The sequence below is a fragment of the Myotis brandtii genome, unplaced genomic scaffold, assembly GCF_000412655.1.
Source record: "Myotis brandtii unplaced genomic scaffold, ASM41265v1 scaffold294, whole genome shotgun sequence".
NCBI lineage: Eukaryota > Metazoa > Chordata > Mammalia > Chiroptera > Vespertilionidae > Myotis > Myotis brandtii.
In genome coordinates this window covers 416,935-435,688 of record NW_005361238.1, presented here as the reverse complement: position 1 = coordinate 435,688, position 18,754 = coordinate 416,935, and the positions used below count along the sequence as shown (strand labels likewise).

General features: G+C 48.4%; 1 protein-coding gene across 1 annotated transcript in view; it reads left to right on the top strand.

Moving 5' to 3' along the window:
* The first annotated feature begins 5,336 nt into the window (after positions 1 to 5,336).
* Positions 5,337 to 18,754, top strand: part of SLC4A5 (solute carrier family 4 (sodium bicarbonate cotransporter), member 5) — an 89,395-nt gene continuing 75,977 nt past the window's right edge. The window contains exons 1-2 of the mRNA XM_005869430.2: positions 5,337 to 5,507; positions 17,825 to 17,891. The gene's annotated coding sequence lies outside the window, so the exon portion shown is untranslated. The remainder of the gene's footprint in view (positions 5,508 to 17,824; positions 17,892 to 18,754) is intronic.

Here is an 18,754-nt window from a genome sequence, read left to right as displayed (position 1 = left end):
CTTTCCGTGTGGTGTTGGCAGTGGGTCCTGGGCCATTCGGCTCAGAGCAGGATGGAGGAGAAGGGATGCTGTGCCGTGTTTGGGGCCCCTCTGTGGGACCAGTGGATGCTGTGTCCCTCAGAGTCACAGGCAGTGTCTTACTCTGAGCAGCGAGAAAGGGCTAGACCCAGGCTCGGCACCTGCTTCATTTGTGGAGCCAGGAGGGCGCGGGTGCGCAGCCCCTGCTTCCTGGACCTTCCACTGCTCTTCCGGCCAGTGTTGGAGCCGGGCTAGCGATGTGGGCACACCCCAGCCAGCGTTCTGAGGCACTGGCCGCGTCTGCCCATGAGACCTGGGGCCCCTCTGGGGGAACATGGACCAAGTGAGGGAAGACCAAAGTAGCAGACTGGGAAGGAGGGATAGAAGTTGCAAAGTCCCTCTACAAATTAGTGTCTGGGGCATTTCTTTAACTAATTTACACATTTCTGGGCCCTGACCCAGACCTGCTGAAATCACTTAGATTTGAGGCCCTTGGGCCAGGACCCCAGCATTTTAGAGCTTAGCACCAGTTTAGTCTAGCTCTCTTATTCTCCCACCGCGGTCTCCGATCCAGTTGGAGGAAGAGCCCCTTAGCACTTAGGAGCATCTCCAGCTAGGCCAGGCCCTCCGCTGTGTGCTTCCTCCCGAGCAGGTGGGAAGCCGGCAGGACGAGGAGGCTCCGAGGTGGAGCCCGGTGCCCATGTGCTGGGCACATTTCCAGTCGAGCCCCGTCTGGGGAGGGCAGACACCCTCTGGTGTCTGGTACCTGTGCTGCACCTTAGCCTTTCTCACCTGGACTTCCAAGAGAAAACGATCTGGTGACTTTCCTCAGTATTCTCAAGGGTGACTCGTAGCTAAAACCATTCTAGATGCACAGGATAGAATCCGTTCCGCACAAGGGACACTGTAGGCGTTAGGGCTTAATTCTCACAGAACTGATTGAGAAGGGTTGCTGTGTCTCATACCGGAGTCTTCACCTCACCTCTCCTAACCGGGCTCCTGTAAGGCCGAGGACACTGCAGCCACACTGTCCTTCCTTCGGGGTTGGATTGTGTTCCTGCTCTTCCGAATGCCAGACTCACTCACCATGTCTAAACCAGAAATCATCTTCCATGTCCTGGATGTGATGAGCCACAAACCTGGATTTCTGACGCCTTCTTCGCTCTCCTTAGCTAATTCAGTTACTCAGTCCTGTTCAGTTTTTCCTTCATTACTATCTTACATCTGCTCACTTTTTTCCAACCCTTCACTGCTAACTTTGTGTACAGTTTCTTTCTCTGGGCACTTCAGCGGTCTGTCAACTGGTCACTTGACCTCCCTTGCCTCTCAACCAGTTCTCACTGGTGCCAGAGGCACCTTTCAAAGTGCAGATGGGCCATGCCACTCCCTGCTTTAAATCCTCAAGTGGTGCTTCCAACTAGAATTTAAAATGGAAATTCACTAGAATGGCACGTGAGGCCATCCCTGATCTGGGTCTCGTCCAGCCTCTCATGGGGCTGCTTCTCCACGTTGCTCTGTGGGGTGGCTGTAGGAAACCCCTGCAGTTTCTCTCCCCTGTGCGCTCTCAGGCCTCCTACTGCCCACGGTGCCCACCAGCTCCTTCCCTCCGCTCCACTTCCCCGCCCATCCCACCGATTCCTCAGCCGATTCCTCAGCCGACCTGTTCCTCTATGAAGACGGCGGGGGCATTGCCACCTCAGGAAATCTCCAATCCCTGTGGCCTGTTAGGGGCTCATCTGAAGTCAGCAAACACTATGAACGTTTCCCCAGGTGTGCGTGGATGTAGCTGCTTTGTGACCTTGGCCTGGTTTCTGGTCTCTGGTCTTTCTCAGCGGCAGAATGGGGGTAACGATGCCTTACAAGGCTGTGGGGAAGGCCAATGCGACCACGCAGGCAAGCCTTGAGCCCCGCGCACCGGGCGCGGCGGGCTCGCTTGTTCAGTACGTGCTCCTACGATACGGTTATATACCAGCCAGCGCTTTTCTCTGTACGTTAGTCCCTCTGTCTCCCACTCACACAGACTGAGAGCTCCGTCAGGGGTCCTCCGTCTCTGCATCTAAAACCCAGGAGGACACATTTTGGACAGGAGTTTGAGGTGCCTGTGAGAATGTCCAAGTGGACACGTCTTTTGGGTCTGAAGTCAGTAGAGAAGTCCCGATTAGAGAGACAGTTTGGGGAATGAGCTGAGGATGTGTTAGTGGTGGTTGCCAGCATGGTTTGGGTAAGGCACAGTCTCTCTCTCTTTTTTTTTTAAAGGGGAGAATGATGATTTTTTAAATTTATTTTTATTTTAATATATTTTTTACAGAGAGGAAGGGAGAGGGATAGAGAGTTAGAAACATCGATGAGAGAGAAACATCAATCAGCTGCCTCCTGCACACTCCCTACTGGGAATGTGCCCGCAACCAAGGTACATGCCCTTGACCAGAATTGAACCTGGGACCCTTCAGTCCGCAGGCAGACGCTCTATCCACTGAGCCAAACCGGTTAGGGCAAGGCACAGTCTTAATTCAGGTTCCTTAGAAAACTGAACTTGAGCCAAAGCTGAAGTGCTAGTGGTTTATTGGCAGATGCCATCCCAGAGCAGCGAGAGAGGGTAGCTGGGCGGGGAAGGAGAAGAAAACATGAGGCTTGTTTTAGCGAGGTGGCCACTGCTTCACAGTGATGTTTCTGGATAGACGACACAAAAACATCGTGCCTGGCTGGGTCGTTAGGTTGGGGTTGATGGAGGGGTGGAGAGCAAGTTACCTGCTCTCTCTCCTGTCTCCTTCCTTTGTCGCTCCCAGTCCGCCCTGTGGCACGTCCAGTCCCCTTTCTTGCTGGGATTGTATTAATTGGCTACTGGAAGGCCAGACCCCATGGCCCACAGCATGGCATATTACCCGAGTCAGGTGGAGAGCAAGTTACCTGCTCTCTCTCCTGTCTCCTGTCCTTTGTCGCTCCCAGTCCGCCTTGTGGCACGTCCAGTCCCCTCTCTTGCTGGGATTGTATTAATTGGCTACTGGAAGGCCGGACCCCATGACCCACAGCATGGCATATTACCCGAGTCTTTAATTGGTGAGGGGAGCAGAACGGCACCGGCCTACAGGCCTTGGTCAAGGCAGAGCACGCTGCCAGAGGGTGGGAGTCGGGAGGCCCCCTGAGGAGAGTGTGCAGGGCTGTGTGTGTGTGTGTGTACATGCAGAGCCCTGTGCAGCCCTGAGCGTTAAAGAGCCCACACCCACTTAGAGCAGAGGCCCTCAGAGGAAGTGTTGCAGGGCCAGGAAGGAGAGGTCATCGGCAGCCTCTTACGCAGCTAAGAGATCAAGTGAGCTGAGCTCTGGAAAGTGGCATCTGAGGACCTGGTGAGCAGCTAGAGCAGTCTTGGTGGACACAGGAGCAGAAACTGGGTCGTGGTGGAGACGGAGAGAACAGCACACGTGTGTTCCTGTGTCCAACGTTCAGCCAGGGAGGTCGGGCAAGCGGGGGATGGCAGACAGCTGGCGAATGCTCACTGTCCATGGATGATAACGGGGCTGTTCATGGACCCGAGGGATTTCTGGAAACGTGATGGTCGGGCAAGAGGCCTCTGTGTACTGAGGATGGAACACACATGGTAACAGGCTCCTTCCATCCATCCAAACCCAGAGCTGCCGGTTGTGACAAGTAGACTGGCTGGCAGTGGGCAGTGGCAGGGTATGAGCTGTCTCAATTTTGTCCCCTAGGAATTCCTCTTTTTGGGGTTCTCAGGCCAATTTCTAGGGCCAGCATCCTCTTCCCCGGCAGTTGAGAAATAATATAGGGCTCTTCCACTTACAAGCTGTGAACTTGGGCAAGTTAACCTCCAGACCTGCTTCTTTATCTGTCATATGAGGCTAATGAATAGCACCTTCCTCGGGTGGGTTCCTTCCTCAGGTAACTGTCAGGGGAAGATTAAAAGAGCTAGTAAGCTTGACACAGGTACAATAAAAAGGATCCTCGGAGAGGCTGATAGGGAACAAATGAAAACGAAATAAAAACACGCAGCCACGTTCCCAGCATATACACATGACACAGCCAGCTTTTGGGTCCCAAAAGATAGGCAGTCATTGGTACCCCAGTGTTTGGCTGGTTTCCAGGGGTGGTTACCATCTTATTTTCTACCATCTAGGCTCTGTTTGTTTCCTCCTACTGCTAACAGGCCAGGTGTGAGGGAGAGTCGGAGGTTTGTGGCACTTCCCCTGCCCCCCAAACCAACTTGAATTCACCTGCTTGACCTTTTACTGTACCTGTGTCAAGCTCCCACTGTGGGGAGCAGGAGTCTGCAGCCAATCCTAGGAGCTGCGAGGCCCAGGCCAATTCCGTCCGGCCCAGCCTGGGAGTAAAGTGAATCAGGAGCACAGGTGTTCCACCCAAGGAAGCCTCACAGCACAGGAGACTTGGCCCCTGCTCAGTATTGGGGCACCCAGGGACACGGGGTGAGAGTGAGCAGCCCCTCCTGCCTCCCGGGGCGTCATGCTCTATACTGCCCTCTCCTCTGTGCATGTTGAGAAGCATGTCATGCACCCAGCCTTCCTCCATCCCTACCACATGCCAGCTGAACCAGGCAGCGCTGCTCCAGGGACAGAGCACGACCGCCAGGGTGCTCAGGGGAGGGGGCCTGGTGTTGGCCTCCATTCCTCTCCAGAGCTGGGGAGTTTGGGGTGAGACCTGGAGTCAGAATAAATATGTCTGTCACCCTGAGTTTTGTTACTTTTTATTATGGGAAACTTGAACATATACATGAAGGAAGTAGAGTGTTATGAATCTTCCTGTGCCCATATTTATCATTTTAAGACAGATCTTTTTTTTAAAATCTATACCCCCCCCCCCCCCCCCCAATTATTTTGAAGCAAATCTCGGACATCTTATTTTATTCTGAAGTATTTTAGTGCTAAAACAGTGGTCGGCAAGCTGCGGCTCGGCAAACCTTGCTAAAAATGTCCTCAATCTGAGGGGTCCTCAGCGAACATACCCCCACTTCGTCTAATGCCACTTCTTCGGCCCAGGCCGAAAACCGACTTCTGTGCATGGGCCACGAAGTTTCAATCGCACTGTACATGCACGCCCGCACGTGGTATTTTGTGGAAGAGCCACACTCAAGGGGCCAAAGAGCCGCATGTGGCTCGAGAGCCGCGGTTTGCTGACCACGGTACTAAAAGATAACACTCTTAGAAAAAGACAACTACCCAAAAAATAATTCATTACAACCAGTGTCCAGATTTCCCTGATTGCCTCATAAATGTTTGTTTTGCAGTATGTGTATTTGGGTAAAGTTCAAGAGAAAGACAATATACTACAAATAGTTGTCTCTTGAGTCCCATATTTTAGATGACCATTATTGCACCAATACAACATATGCTTTAGATGTATACGTCTTAACTTCATTTTCAGTGTGTCAGCACTTCGAATATATTCTGTATTATCATCCTGAGAATACAGAGAACACAACATGGAGAAGACGGAGAACAGTGTCCAGGACTTAGTCACTGGTGAGAATAGATATTTTCCTTGGTGTTTTCTATTAAAGATGCCCTGCCATGGCGCGGCAAGAATAGAGCTGCTGGAGGGGGAGTACAATGAAAAAATAAAATGGACCCGAAGTTAGGAAGAGATAAAAGATGGAGGTCAAGGACAGAATATAGGGTGTCCCCAAAACAAGGTGTACACACACTTTGAATAATTATAAAGGCAGTGTTTATTAAAATACTTTTCATTTTCAGAATTGAACTATCAGCTGTTAAAGTGTGTGTATACATTTTGGGGGGACACCCTGTATTTTGAAACTACAAGGATTCCATTCGTTCAAAGTGTAAGCATCTGTCCTAGCTTGGGCTGCCATAACAAATACTGTAAACCATGTGGCTTATCAACAAAATTTTAGTTCTCACGGTTCTGGAGGCTGGAAGTCTGATATCAGGGTGTCAACACGGTCCGGTTCTGGAGAGGGTGCTTTTTTGGTTACAGGCAGCTGACTTTTCACTTCATCACAAAGCAGAAAGAGTCCACTAGCTCTCTGCCTCTTCTGAGGGCACTAATCCCATTCACAGGGTCCCCACACTCATGACTTAATTACCTACCATGGGTCCCGTCTTCAAGTACCGTCACCTTGGGGATTAGATTTCAACAAAGCCTCCAAATAGGTGCCACAGGAAGAAGTTCTATCCTCTGTTTCTGCCTCAAGTTGCCCATTATTGAACCAACTAGATGGTGCCCATCCCGCTGAGAAGGATTGTACGTGAAAAGGCTGGGCAGCGGGAAGGGACAGTGATGGAGAATACTTTGCTTTTGAGATGGGTATCAAAGCCTTCACTTTGGGGAACCTGTCAAATAGCTGAAACTGTAACTCCAACTCATCCAAAGATGTTGCACTTTACTTTTTTCCTTAAAATATATTTTTATTGATTTCAGAGAGGAAGGGAGAGGGAGACAGAAACATCAATAATGAGAGAATCATTGGTCGGCTGCTTCCTGCACGGCCCTCTACCGGGGATCAAGCCCACAACCCAGGCATGTGCCCTGACTGGGAATCAAAACTGATTCATAGGTCGATGCTAACCACTCAGCAACACTGGTCTGGCAAGATGCTGCGCTTTTTTAGCCAGCAGAAAATGGTGGAGGAGCCACTGACACACCCTCTTTTCATAGGAAGAGACATGGACACATGGGAGGGTGATGGAGCTGTCCTCAGCACTGGATATGGTGAAGGAGAGTATAGAACACTGGCCAGGAAAGACGACTTTCTCCATTCCTATCCCTGTCAAAATTCTGGACTTATAAACGCCGAGGCGGAGGGGTTCCAACCTCTCAAAGATTTGTGCCCCAAGCGTCATTTTTTTTCTATTAAATTTTTCATATTTAATTCCTGGTATTAATAGGTTAAGAAAGTAAAAATTTCCCAAGTGCTGATTTATAGGTAATGTTTATAAGCACACACAAAATATTCAGTTTCACAAATAGTAACATTCATTGATTCTCTTAAATACAATAGCAATCCTTATTTTAAGCTAAGTGCAACAATAATTGAATACAATATAGCTAAATACATGCAATTTGTATAGCCTGTGCTACAGGAAGTGGAGGGAGTGGTTTTCCATAGCCATATTTGGTTTCAGATCCTTTGGACATCTCAGATACCTGTTTTACTCACTTGAAATGATTCTGCAAAAGGATATTAAAGTCAAAGGCATTGTCCTGACGTATGAAGGGAATGCCAATGAAAGCACTATGCCTAGTGTCAATCCGGGAACCAGATTACAAAGTAGAAGCTAGACAGTGATGGCGAACCTTTTGAGCTCGGCGTGTCAGCATTTTGAAAAACCCTAACTTAACTCTGGTGCTGTGTCACATATAGAAATTTTTTGATATTTGCAACCATAGTAAAACAAAGACATATTTTTGATATTTATTTTATATATTTAAATGCCATCTAACAAAGAAAAATCAACCAAAAAAATGAGTTCGCGTGTCACCTCTGACACGCGTGTCATAGGTTCGCCATCACTGAGCTAGAATCTATCACTGTCTCCTCAGCAACGCCAGGATAGTCTACTGGTGCCTGGGCAAAGAGCTCACGTGATATTTCATACTCAAGTTGACATAGGCACTCTTCCCTATTAAAGTGACTTGGCCATGACCAGTCTAAGCAGATTGGGCCAAATTCCAGCCTGTATCTGTTGCCAGAGGCCACGGCAGCATCTGGTAAATGTGGGCATCCAGCTCCACGTGCAAGACAAGGCTGTGCTCTGCCATCTTGGCTGTGCTCTCTATGCCTATTAAGTCCTTAATCTCTTGTTTTTCTTTCTTGCTTTTTTTTTTCCTTATAAATTATAAGGAATGATCTGTTCCTCAGAGTCTGAATTTTGTTTTAGTGCATCCTCATGGTGTCAATAGGTTCCTCTGCCTCTTGCATTTCCTCTGCATTGTTAGATGTAGAGCAGTGATTCTCAAAGTGTAGTCCCCTGACCAAACAGCATTAGCATCACCTGGGGACTTGCAGGAGGGGCTGACTCCTACCTGTCCCAGTGGGGCTGGCCATCAAGGTCACCATCTGGGTGAGGTCTAGCATTCCATTGTTGCCGTCAGCCATTGAAGTAGAAAGGTCAAAACAACTGGGGTGGCTGCAGGTACAATATTGGGTGAGATAGCGGTTGGTCTCTTGATGGGTTGGCATACAGGTATTTCTAGGTTTTTATTTCCTAACAATGAAAAAGAACTTTCTGGAAAATGTCAAAACAATTGGAATGATGAGCCTATGTTGAAATAGTTAGCTTAGCTGATTTAATGTGCTTTGAAAACTGATTACTAATGGTCCCATGTATGCTCCTTGCCTTTCTCAGGGAAGTGAAGCGACGAGTTTTCACTCTCTCTCAATGCTTAGGCCATCAGATCTTGACACTTCCTATAGGACAGGGGAGCTGAGCGATGGCAGACCCTCCTGTGGAGTTCGAGGTCGCCTACATACTTGGCAGCCAAGGGCACCACCTGGTTTAGAAAGACCCTTGGCTGGGCCCTTCAGCAGCACTAATGGCTTGTCAGGTTTTCATGAAAAGTGAAAGCCAGGCCTGTTTTGCAAGAAGCGACACTTCTGTCTTTAGTGGGGAAGGTCAGCCAGGACTGGTCATCCTGGCAGGCAGCCAGGACCTCAAACAATTGAGTAAGGACCGAAGGTGGGACTGAACTTCGTGAACTCGAGGAGTAAACACAACTTGCTTACCAGGTTGTGAAATCAAACTTTGTTTTCCAAAGCCCCCGTGAACAAAATCCAAGATAAATTACTTAAAACCCGTCTTGATACTCCTTTGTAAAAAATGAAAGGGCAAAGGGCAGCCTCAGGGAAACTGGGATGAGTTGGTCGCCTAGTCTCGCCAGTCTTTGATCCCATGGATTAATGAGAGAAACTGGGCTGTAGGGTGACTGTGATAGTTCAGCCATGGCCTCCGAAACACAGCTTTCCACACGTCTGCTATAGGTGGCCCTAGGCCCAAGGGGGCGGCTTCTTCAGCGAGGGAAAACTTTACCTTATCTAGGAAGAAAGTGAGGACTTTAAACCAGAAGATAAGTTTCCTACCTGGAAGGCAAAGTAAACCACAAGATACGGGCCTGAAGACACTCAGAATGCACAGAAGGGCCTGAGGAAGAAGGAGGCAGAGTTCATTTTTTAATGGAGCTTCCAGCCCCTGCTCTTTCTCGTATGTCTAGGAGCCCATGGACAAGTATTATTCTCTGAGCCTCATGTCTGCAAGGTTGGGGATGAAATTGTCTTTTCACAGGACAGTTGAGAGAGTTACATGAGGGTGGGTGTGTGTAGTACCACGCCCAGCACCTGGCACCTGGATTTGCCTCACTGCTGGAGACTTCCCAGAATGCTCCTCTCCACCTCCCCCACCTACTTCCCACTCACTGTCTCTTCCTTCTTGCCTCCCTCCAAACGTCCCCTTGCCCACTTCTTCCTCCTCATCAGATCTTTCCTACTTACTGAAGAGGAATTAATAAAAATGAGGTCAAAATCTGCATAAAACTTAGAAAAACCACCCATAATGTTTTTCTTTCAGGGTTTGGTTTGTACAAATGACTTCTTGATTGTCCTAGTCGGTATCATTCTCTGAAGAATCAGGATTTGGGGTTGGAAGAGCTAGAGTGGAGGTGGGACTTGGAAGGTTCAGGCCCATGGAGCAAGGAGGCAAACAGTCTGACATATTTCTTGAGAGCTGTCTGTTTTAGAGGAGCCCCTTCTATCCAGGGAATTGCCTTCGCTGGCTCCATGGTGATTGGACAAGCGAACGGGCCCGTAACAAACCTCCCTAGGACATGCTGATTAGATAAACCAATGAGAATCCTGGAAGGCACTGAAATTAGATTAAAAAGCACAAGACCAATGTTACTTTTACAGTGTCTATGAATAGACAAAGACCTTCTGGTTCTAAAATGGCTGGTGAGGCAATAGAGGAGGGGCTATGTTAATTGCAGAGGTAGGAAAAAGGAGAGGTGGGTGGATTCCATCCGCAAGGCCCACCCCAAAGGAATTGGATTCAGGGCCCAGGAGCAGCGGGCCACTGCACTGGTGAGTAGAGTGGATTTTAATTATTGAGTTACAGATTTGTGGGTGCTGGTCTGGGGTGTGAGTGAATGAACCAAATAGTAAGGAGAGTATTCTCCAGCCCACTGAGGGTCAGGTCAGAATTTGATCGCTTTTTGCCAAAGGCCTGTGCTCGACTTAGAGTGCAAAGATAAGGGACAATCTGTTTAAATGAAGTATCGCTATTCCTACATAGGAAAGGACAAGTAAGACAGTGGCCAGGTTGTCCTGTAGCAGTGTCGCTTTCTCTGTTCCTCTGTCCCCACCTTCAGAGGGGGGAGCGTGTCCGTGCCTGCACGTCAGTGCAACGTCAGACCTGCAGTGGGGGGCTAAGACCTATGCCTGGTTATATTCTCTGCACGGAGGTCTGACCACCTCTCTTCAGTCCATGCTTTTCACAGTGGTTGGTCCTGTGCCTACTTCACCCTTCTTCCAATTCAGTCCGGTTATTGAGGGCATCTTCCCGGAGGCTCCTAAGAGCCCAGCAGGCATGGACTTGTGTAAAAATCCCCACGTCAGCTAAGCTGGCCTCCTTTCACTGCTTCTTGGGCTCTTTAGGGAATGAGAGGAAAGGGATGCCCGAGGGGCCCCGGAACCAGTCCACATCTGTCTCCCTGGATGTAACAGGCTGTGCAGTTCTTGCGTGTCGGGAACCTGGAGATCAGTTAGCTTTCCAAGAAAGGGGTCACCCAGCCCTTCATGGAATTCTGGCTTAGGAATACAGACCCCTCTATCCCCAAGGCAGGGTGTTCCACCCTCCCTCTAAGCCAGTGGTTCTCAACCTTCTGGCCCTTTAAATGCAGTTCCTCATGTTGTGACCCCCAACCATAAAATTATTTTCGTTTCTACTTCATAACTGTAATGTTGCTACTGTTATGAATCGTAATGTAAATATCTGATATGCAGGATGGTCTTAGGCGACCCCTGTGAAAGGGTCGCGACCCACAGGTTGAGAACCGCTGCTCTAAGCGGTCACCGGGGGACTTGGGACGGAGCCTTGAGCTCATGATCTGGGGGATGTTCGCAGGAGTACCCTGATGACCCACCAGCTATGCTTTTTCTCCCCCTCATCCCCAGCTAAGGAGAGCTTCTGTCCCCATCTACGGCAGGCGCTCTAAGTGGCTGTGGCTTGACCGAGTGCCTGCTCACTCTCCTTCCAGTCAAGTGCCTCTTCCCAGAGAGGCAGTAATGGAGCACGTAGCCCTAGCAATGGAGACTCACAAACATCTTCTCCTTCCCTGCCCTGCTCTTTGACCAGCCATGGTGGCCATGGCAACAAAGGAGATACATCAGCTTGAGTGATGTTGGCACAGGAAATGGGTGAGACAGTATGTTCTCCAATGTTACCATTACCCAAACCAGAATCAACTGGCCCTGGGTTTCCTTGGCTCAAATGTAGAAATGTTTGCTTTTGAGCTTCTTGAGATCTATGTCCCTATCGGAAGGACGGGGCTCTGTGTTTCTGCTACTGTATTATCTCTGAAGTACATCATTGGGATGGTCGTATACAACCTTGAGGACAGCAGCCCTTCAAGATTCCTTTACTCAAACCTTAGCTGGTTTGGCTCAGTAGATAGAGCGTCCGCCTGTGGACCAAAGGGTCCCCAGTTCAAGGGCACGTAGCTCATCTGTAAATGAGTGCTTACACTCGCCGAGCACTATTCTAATGTTTTATATATATTAGCTCATTTTATCCTGACCATAAACCTATGAGATACAGAGTAAAAGCTCAATAAATTCTATGCTGATATTTTAATCATGATTTTTGGTCATTTGCATCCCAAATGTCACTGAAATTGCATTTAAAATGTATAAAAATTTTCTGAATATTTAACATATTTGCCCTATTCAGTTTTCCCATCCAGGAATATGATACCTTATTTTATGTTTCTTAGCAAAATGTTATCATATATCCTCAGATAAGACATGTGCATTTCTAGATAAGTTTATTTCTATATGTTTTAGGAATTTTGTCACTATTGAAAATAAAATATTTTCCACATTATCTCTTTAATTAAAAAAGTTTTTCAATTATAATTGACCTACAATATTAGTTTCAGGTATACAATATAGTGATGAGATATTTATATAACTTACAAAGTGATCACCCCAATAAGTCTAGTACCCACCTGACACCATACTAGTACCTAGTTATTACAATATTATTGACTACATTCCCTATCTATCCCCATGACTGTTTTTATAGCTTCCCCCCCATTATATCTTTTCCTCAGTGTTGGTGTTTCCAGGTTCTCATTAATGAATCACCCCCAGAGGACCCACAGCCCTCTCATTTTAGGCTGACAATTTAGATCACATACCCACTGATAGAAACGAGGCACAGGTGGCCCGAGGACGGTCCCAGGGTCTGGGAAGTATAGCCTGGGGTAGGGAGGAGTGAGCTAGCGCTGGGTCTCTCCCAGGGCCTGTCTGAGGGATGAGTTCCCAGGTACCTGCAGTTCCTCTGAGACCTCAGTTATTCCCAACACGTCTGCCCCAGTGGCAGCTTTGTCAAAGGCCAAACTTGCGGCCTTGGGGGGCCAGCCCGCTTAGGTAAAGGTCTGCTATCCAGTAGTAAAGCCTCATTCTTCTCTGGGAATACAGCGTCTTGTCGAGTCCTTAACAGCCCGCCTTTGCCAGCCTCCACCCCAGGCCTCCAGAGGGCAGCAGAGAGCAGGCGCAGAGGAAGGAAAGGCGCCTGGTTCTGGACCTGCCGGGGAGTCTTGGTTCCCTGAGAAGTAACAATGACTGCTCCACTCCTGCAAACTGCCAGGAATCTCTCTCCCACCTCCTCACAATAGACGTGCCGCCGTGAGCCTCCTGGGAGTGTCATAATTGTAATAATATTGCTAGTTAATACTAATTATTTCCCAGGGGCCAGACATTAACCTAAGATTTTATATATATATAAAATCTCTCTCTATATATATATGTTAGTTCTTATAACAATTCAAGGTAGATATAATTAGTATTACCATTTTTTTCAGTGGTAGAAATTGAAGAGAGAGAGAACTTATCCAAGATCCCACAGTTAATAGAGCCAGTATTTGTGTTTTGTTTTGTTTTCCCCCTCACCCAAGGATATTTTTCCATTGATTTTTAGGGAGAGTGGAAGAGAGAGGAAAAGACAGAAACATTGATTAGCCCCAACCAGGATCAGGGGAGGAGCCTGCAACCAAGTACGTGCCCTTGACCTTGACCGGAATCGAACCCGGGACCCTTTGGTCCGCAGGCCCATGCTCTATCCACTAAGCAAAACCAGCTAGGGCTAGAGCCAGTATTTGAACACAACCATTTATGAGTCTCTATCTAGGTACCAGGAATACATCAGTGAACAGGACAAAGTCCCTGCAATATTAGAGGAACAGACAATAAATGAGTAAACAAATAAATACATAATATGGTTTTGAGTAGAAATGCCATTTAGACAAAAGCAGAGTTAAGCACTAAGGAGGGGCATTTTGAAGGATGGTCCGGGAGGGCCTATTTGCGTAGCTGGCATTTGATCAGAGAGTTGACTACATGCCCAAGGTTGGGGAAGCAGTACATGCAAAGGTCCTGAGGTGGGAATGAGCTTGAGGTGTTAGAGGAACAGCAGGATGTGCGGTTTGGCTGGTGCAGAGTGAGCTGAGGTCTGTGCTGTTGCTGGCTGGCCACAGGCCACAGCCGTGATCAGGGGGTAGGTGACATGGGGCATGGAGAGGACCCGTCCACGGTATAATCTGAGCCTGGCCTCTTTGGCCTTCTCAGCTTCCCTATAATATATCTCATCTTTTTTGTGGTTTTTTTTTGCCCTCCTGTGCGGTCTTGACACCGTCACAGTATGTTCCCTCCTCAACCCTGGATACAGTTCAAAAGCCGCTAAAGTCGACAAGAATCTGGGACAGCCAGTCTTGTACCACCCACCAAAGCTTGGCGCAAACAATCCGAGAGCCAAAAATTACACATACTGAAGTGAGTCTTGTGGGTAAATTCTAGATAAGCCTGCTGGGGCCCTCAGTGAACTCATATGCCCACCAACACCCGGGCCTGAAATTCGCAGGCCTCTCCCGGGTAGCGAGCTCGTTTTCTCAGGGAATCTTGCCCCCCACCACATGCCAGGGCCCCTGGTCAATCCTGCCTAAACCCTGCCATGTGTTAAACCCAGGTGGGGCTCAGCTGGCATTTGGCCAGGAGATGGAAGGAAACCTGTCCCTGTGAGTAGCCACCCCTGTCTGCCAGGTCTCTAAAGGAAATGGAGGCACAGAGGTCAAAAGCTGCAAATTACCAAGGCTCTTTGCCCCTCCTCCCTCCTATAGAGCCCATGGTTGAGGTGACCCATGTGGAGTACTCTACTGGCCTGGGTTAGAGGGAACCTAGAGCCTAGAACTAGAGAGGGGTGAACAGTCTAATCCAGGATTTCTCAACCTCAGCACTATTGCCAGTTGGGGTCCAGCTAACTCCTTGCGCAGGTGTCTTGTGCAATGTGGGATGTTGGCAGCATCCCTCGCCTCTACCTACCAGAGGCAAGTAAACTCTCCTTTCAGTGTGACAACCAAACGTGTCTCCAGATATGGCCAAATATAAAACACCTCTGACTAAGAACCATAGGGTCCAATCTTTCTCCTTTCTTCTAAGCCAACACATGGGTCTCAGCTGACCACTCTGGTGCGAGGAAGGACTGAAAGCCCCAAGCATTTACCCTAGTGCTTAAAGCCAGCTGGCGAACCAGTCTCCTTGGCAGTAATGTGGAAAGAGGCCAGAGGGGAGGGAGAGGAGAGAAAAGGGATGCCTGGATCCTCTCTCAATAGTCTTCCCCTCATGGAGCCAAACCATGGGGCAGGGCAGGGATGGAGTTGGTCATCGGCATCATGGGACCAGGTCTCATTCTCTCCCATACTACCATCTCTCAGACAGACACACACACACACACACACACACCTCTGCCACTCTGTATTGGCTCTATTCTCTCCCTGTGAAGACAGGCTTTCTCCAGAGATGAAAGATAGCTGAGTGCAGGATGAGAAGGTTAATAGTGGGCTGTTTTAGACCAAGAGGTTTACAGGCAGTAACACGAGGTTATGGGTATCAATGAGGGGGCCTGGAGGGGTGTGGAGAGCGGCTACAGCGTTTGGACAGGTTCAAGCCTGGGACTAATGAGAGGGCACGATCCTTTTGTGGCAAAGCCACGTGCAAGTCCCAGCACAATTATAGCCAAAGGCTATAGTTGTAAGCTTGACCTTATGGTCCGAACCTCTGGCCCCACGTGGCTGAGTGATGTAGGCTGGGGGAGGTGCAGCAAGTAAACAAAGCTTGATCCGGTGCATGTAATTGAGTACACTGGAAACCCACGAGAACGTTGTGACCATGCCCTTACTTTGCCTCGTGGAAACTGGCTATAAAATAAAGACTCGGCTTGCAGGCCGTGGCGCTGTTTCTCCCTCAGAGAGCAGTGTCCCACCCAGCCTTGGCTTTTTTCTCTTGTCTGTCTTTTCTAAATCCTTCACCGCCCCCTCTCAGGTTCACCCATGGCCGAGCCGGCTCGGCACAGTGGGGTCCAGACCAGAGGTGGCAGTACATGAAGCCACGAGGGACTATGGAGGGGGAAGAGTCCGATGTTTGAAGACTCAAGGTCTTCACTGGATTGAAAAGCAGGAAGGGAGAGAGTCAGAAGTTAGGAAGTCGTCCACTAAGAGTCTCAACCTTCACCCCAGCTCCATGAATGTCTGTCATGCTGCAGAGACACAGATTCAAACAATCACAGGCTGTTAGCGCTTGAAGGAAACCTAGGGACCATTTAGTCCCATCGACTCCATGCAGGTTCTTTGATTGATCCATCGGCTTTGGGATTTGGGGATGATATTTACTCACTATCTTTCCCTTATGCTTGAAATCAAATGAGAAATAAGATACAGAAGTCAGACAGCTAGAAATCAAGATAGCTTTATAACACGTGAAGCTGATGGGAGGATTTGGTTTAGGATGTATAACAATTGAGCTTCCCAATTCCCCCCTAGAATCGAGCTTATCTACTTAGCACTGGAAGACTCCCTACCTGGGTCAGAACCTGTCCTGGAAAGTTTACTGCAAACAGAGGGGGTGAGGGGGGCAGCTCAGGCCTTCTCTGGGCAGGTGGTTCTCAGGAGGAGTCATGGCACAGGACCATGGTGTTCCCCCAGATTCCTCAAACACACGAGCCCCTCACCCTCCACCCGAGAGGGGAGTAGAGAGTACCTTTCTCAAGACGTCAGAAAGGACAGAAGCTTCTACTTAGTAGGGAAGGGAAAGTGCTTGGGGAGAGGGGAGTTCCCCATGACAAGCCACTATTTATTAAGTGGGAGCTCTGCTCCAGGGTCACACAGCTCTGGGGACAGAATAAGGTTCACTAGACTCCTAATGCGGAGGCTTTACTGTTTAATCTTTTATGTACTCGCAGCAGGTCACATGAACCTCCTATGCCATCATTTAAAAGGTCTTCTCATCCGTTCCTCCACCACCACCACTGCCTCCACCATTTCTATCTTCATCTCACCACCTCCAGCTTTACTTCTACCACCTCCATCTACACCTCACCACCTCCATTTGCACTTTTACTACCTCCATCTACATCTCACCACCTCCATCTATACCTCATCACCTCCATCTATACCTCACCACCTCCATCTATACCTCACCACCTCAGTTTATGCAATCTATACCTCACCACCTCCATCTATACCTCACCACCTTCATCTACACCTTACCACCTCAGTTTATGTCCAATTACCATATTGCCACACCTACCACTTTCACCTCTGCCATTTCCACCATCATTACTACCACTTCCCTTTTTGTTAGCAGGGAGCCAGCACGGACCATGTGGGTGGGGAGGCAGAAGTGAACTAGAAGGTTACTCACAGGGCTCTGGTCTAGAAAAGTCTTCAAGTCTTTGAGATCCAGGACCTCTCCAGCTTTTGATCTCCCCTGTTCCCTCAAAAAAGATAACCTTGGAGTATTTAATGAAGATTGTGATAAAGATAAGAAACATAAGTGCACATGTTTATACAAACTCATTCATTGATCACGAGTACAGACTGCCACAACTTCTAAGCCATGTCCCAATCTGATAGGTGCATATTTAGGCACCTACAATGTGGTAAGGTCTACTATTGGCACCTCAGCAGTTCTCAAACGTAATGACCTACAGGTTAAAGACATTCAAGGAAGTTGTAATTTTGGGTGCCAGCCATCAGGGTCACCTCCATAGGTAATGCCAGACCCAGGCCTCTGCAGGCTCCTGGATAAGCCACCACCTGTCTGTAATAATGGGTGACCCTGGGGTGGGGCTGGGTCATCTGTAAGGACTCTTAGACCTCCACCTCTAACATCCCTGCAAGACAGAATCCAAAAAGTATCCGGAATAGAAACTATGCAGGGAGATAAACCAACCCTTCAGAATCCAGGCTGAAACCTAACACTCCCATAAAAAGATCACCAAGTTAAAAAAAATAAATAAATAAAAATAAAATAAAATACCACCAAGTTAAAATCCAAGAAGAAATTTAGAGCAAAGACATCTGCCTGTGATCTCGGCCAGCTCTGTTAAGACCCTGCACTACGCCGGTCTGTTAGCCAACAGGCTCACCCTGCAGGACTGTCCCTCCCCCCACCCTGGTCACATGGCTGGCCGCCACGAGCCCACAAGTCAATCTCCTATGCCCCAAATACTGTTCAGCCTAGAAATCACAGTGTGTCCTTCTTGCCATCCAACAGCAACAGAACGAGGGAGTCTGGCCTTCCGGAGACTTGGGTCGTGGTTTCTGGTGCTAAGACTGTGAAGGTAAGTTTGCATCTCAGAGCTTCAGGGGTAGCGGACAGGCTGTGCACCTAAGGGACACGTGCTTCGCAGTGAGAGCGCAGGCTGAGCTCCACGCACAGAGAAGGAAAACACCACGAAAGCTGGATAAATGCTCCCAGTGGCCATTGGACATTTGCCTCTCCTTAAAAAAGATGTATTAGTCACCCTGGTGCCTTGAGTTTGCTGGTTTGGGACACAAAACATCACGCCACACGAATAGAAATGACAGGAGACTCATTCCCTCCGACACCCTGGTGAGTTAGGGTTTTTTTTTGGTTCTCCTCTGATGGAGCTGAGAATCGTTTCTTCTAGGCATGTGCATTTCTATCGTCTTTGCCAAATTTATGAGACTGGCTGAAATATTTATAAAGTAGGAAAACCCCCTGAGATTTGCCTCTTTCCAGGAAAATTATGGGAAAATAAATCACATCTGTTAATGTAACGTTGCGGGATAGAAACTGAATCATGGCTGGCCTTCTTTCATTACCCATTTCTGTAGTTAGGTCTTGAATGCAGTGCCTGGTTTTGTTACTGGTGGTTTGCTTAGGGATATTCTGTTTGCTTGCTTTGTCTTTCCTCTCCTGGGGCATGCTTGGGGTGAGGGGTGGGGAAGGGGAAGGTGCAGGTGCAATGTTGGGAGGGTGGCCTTTCTCTAGCTTCTAGTTTAGCTTTTTATTTTTTTAAAATACTTTTAAAAATGATTTTATTGATTTGTAGAGAGAGAGGAAAGGAGAGGTATAGTGAGATAGAAACATCAATGACTGGAGAGAATCATTGATCTGCTGTCTCCTGCACGCCCCCTACTGGGGATCGAGCCTGACTGGGAATCAAACCGTGACCTCCTG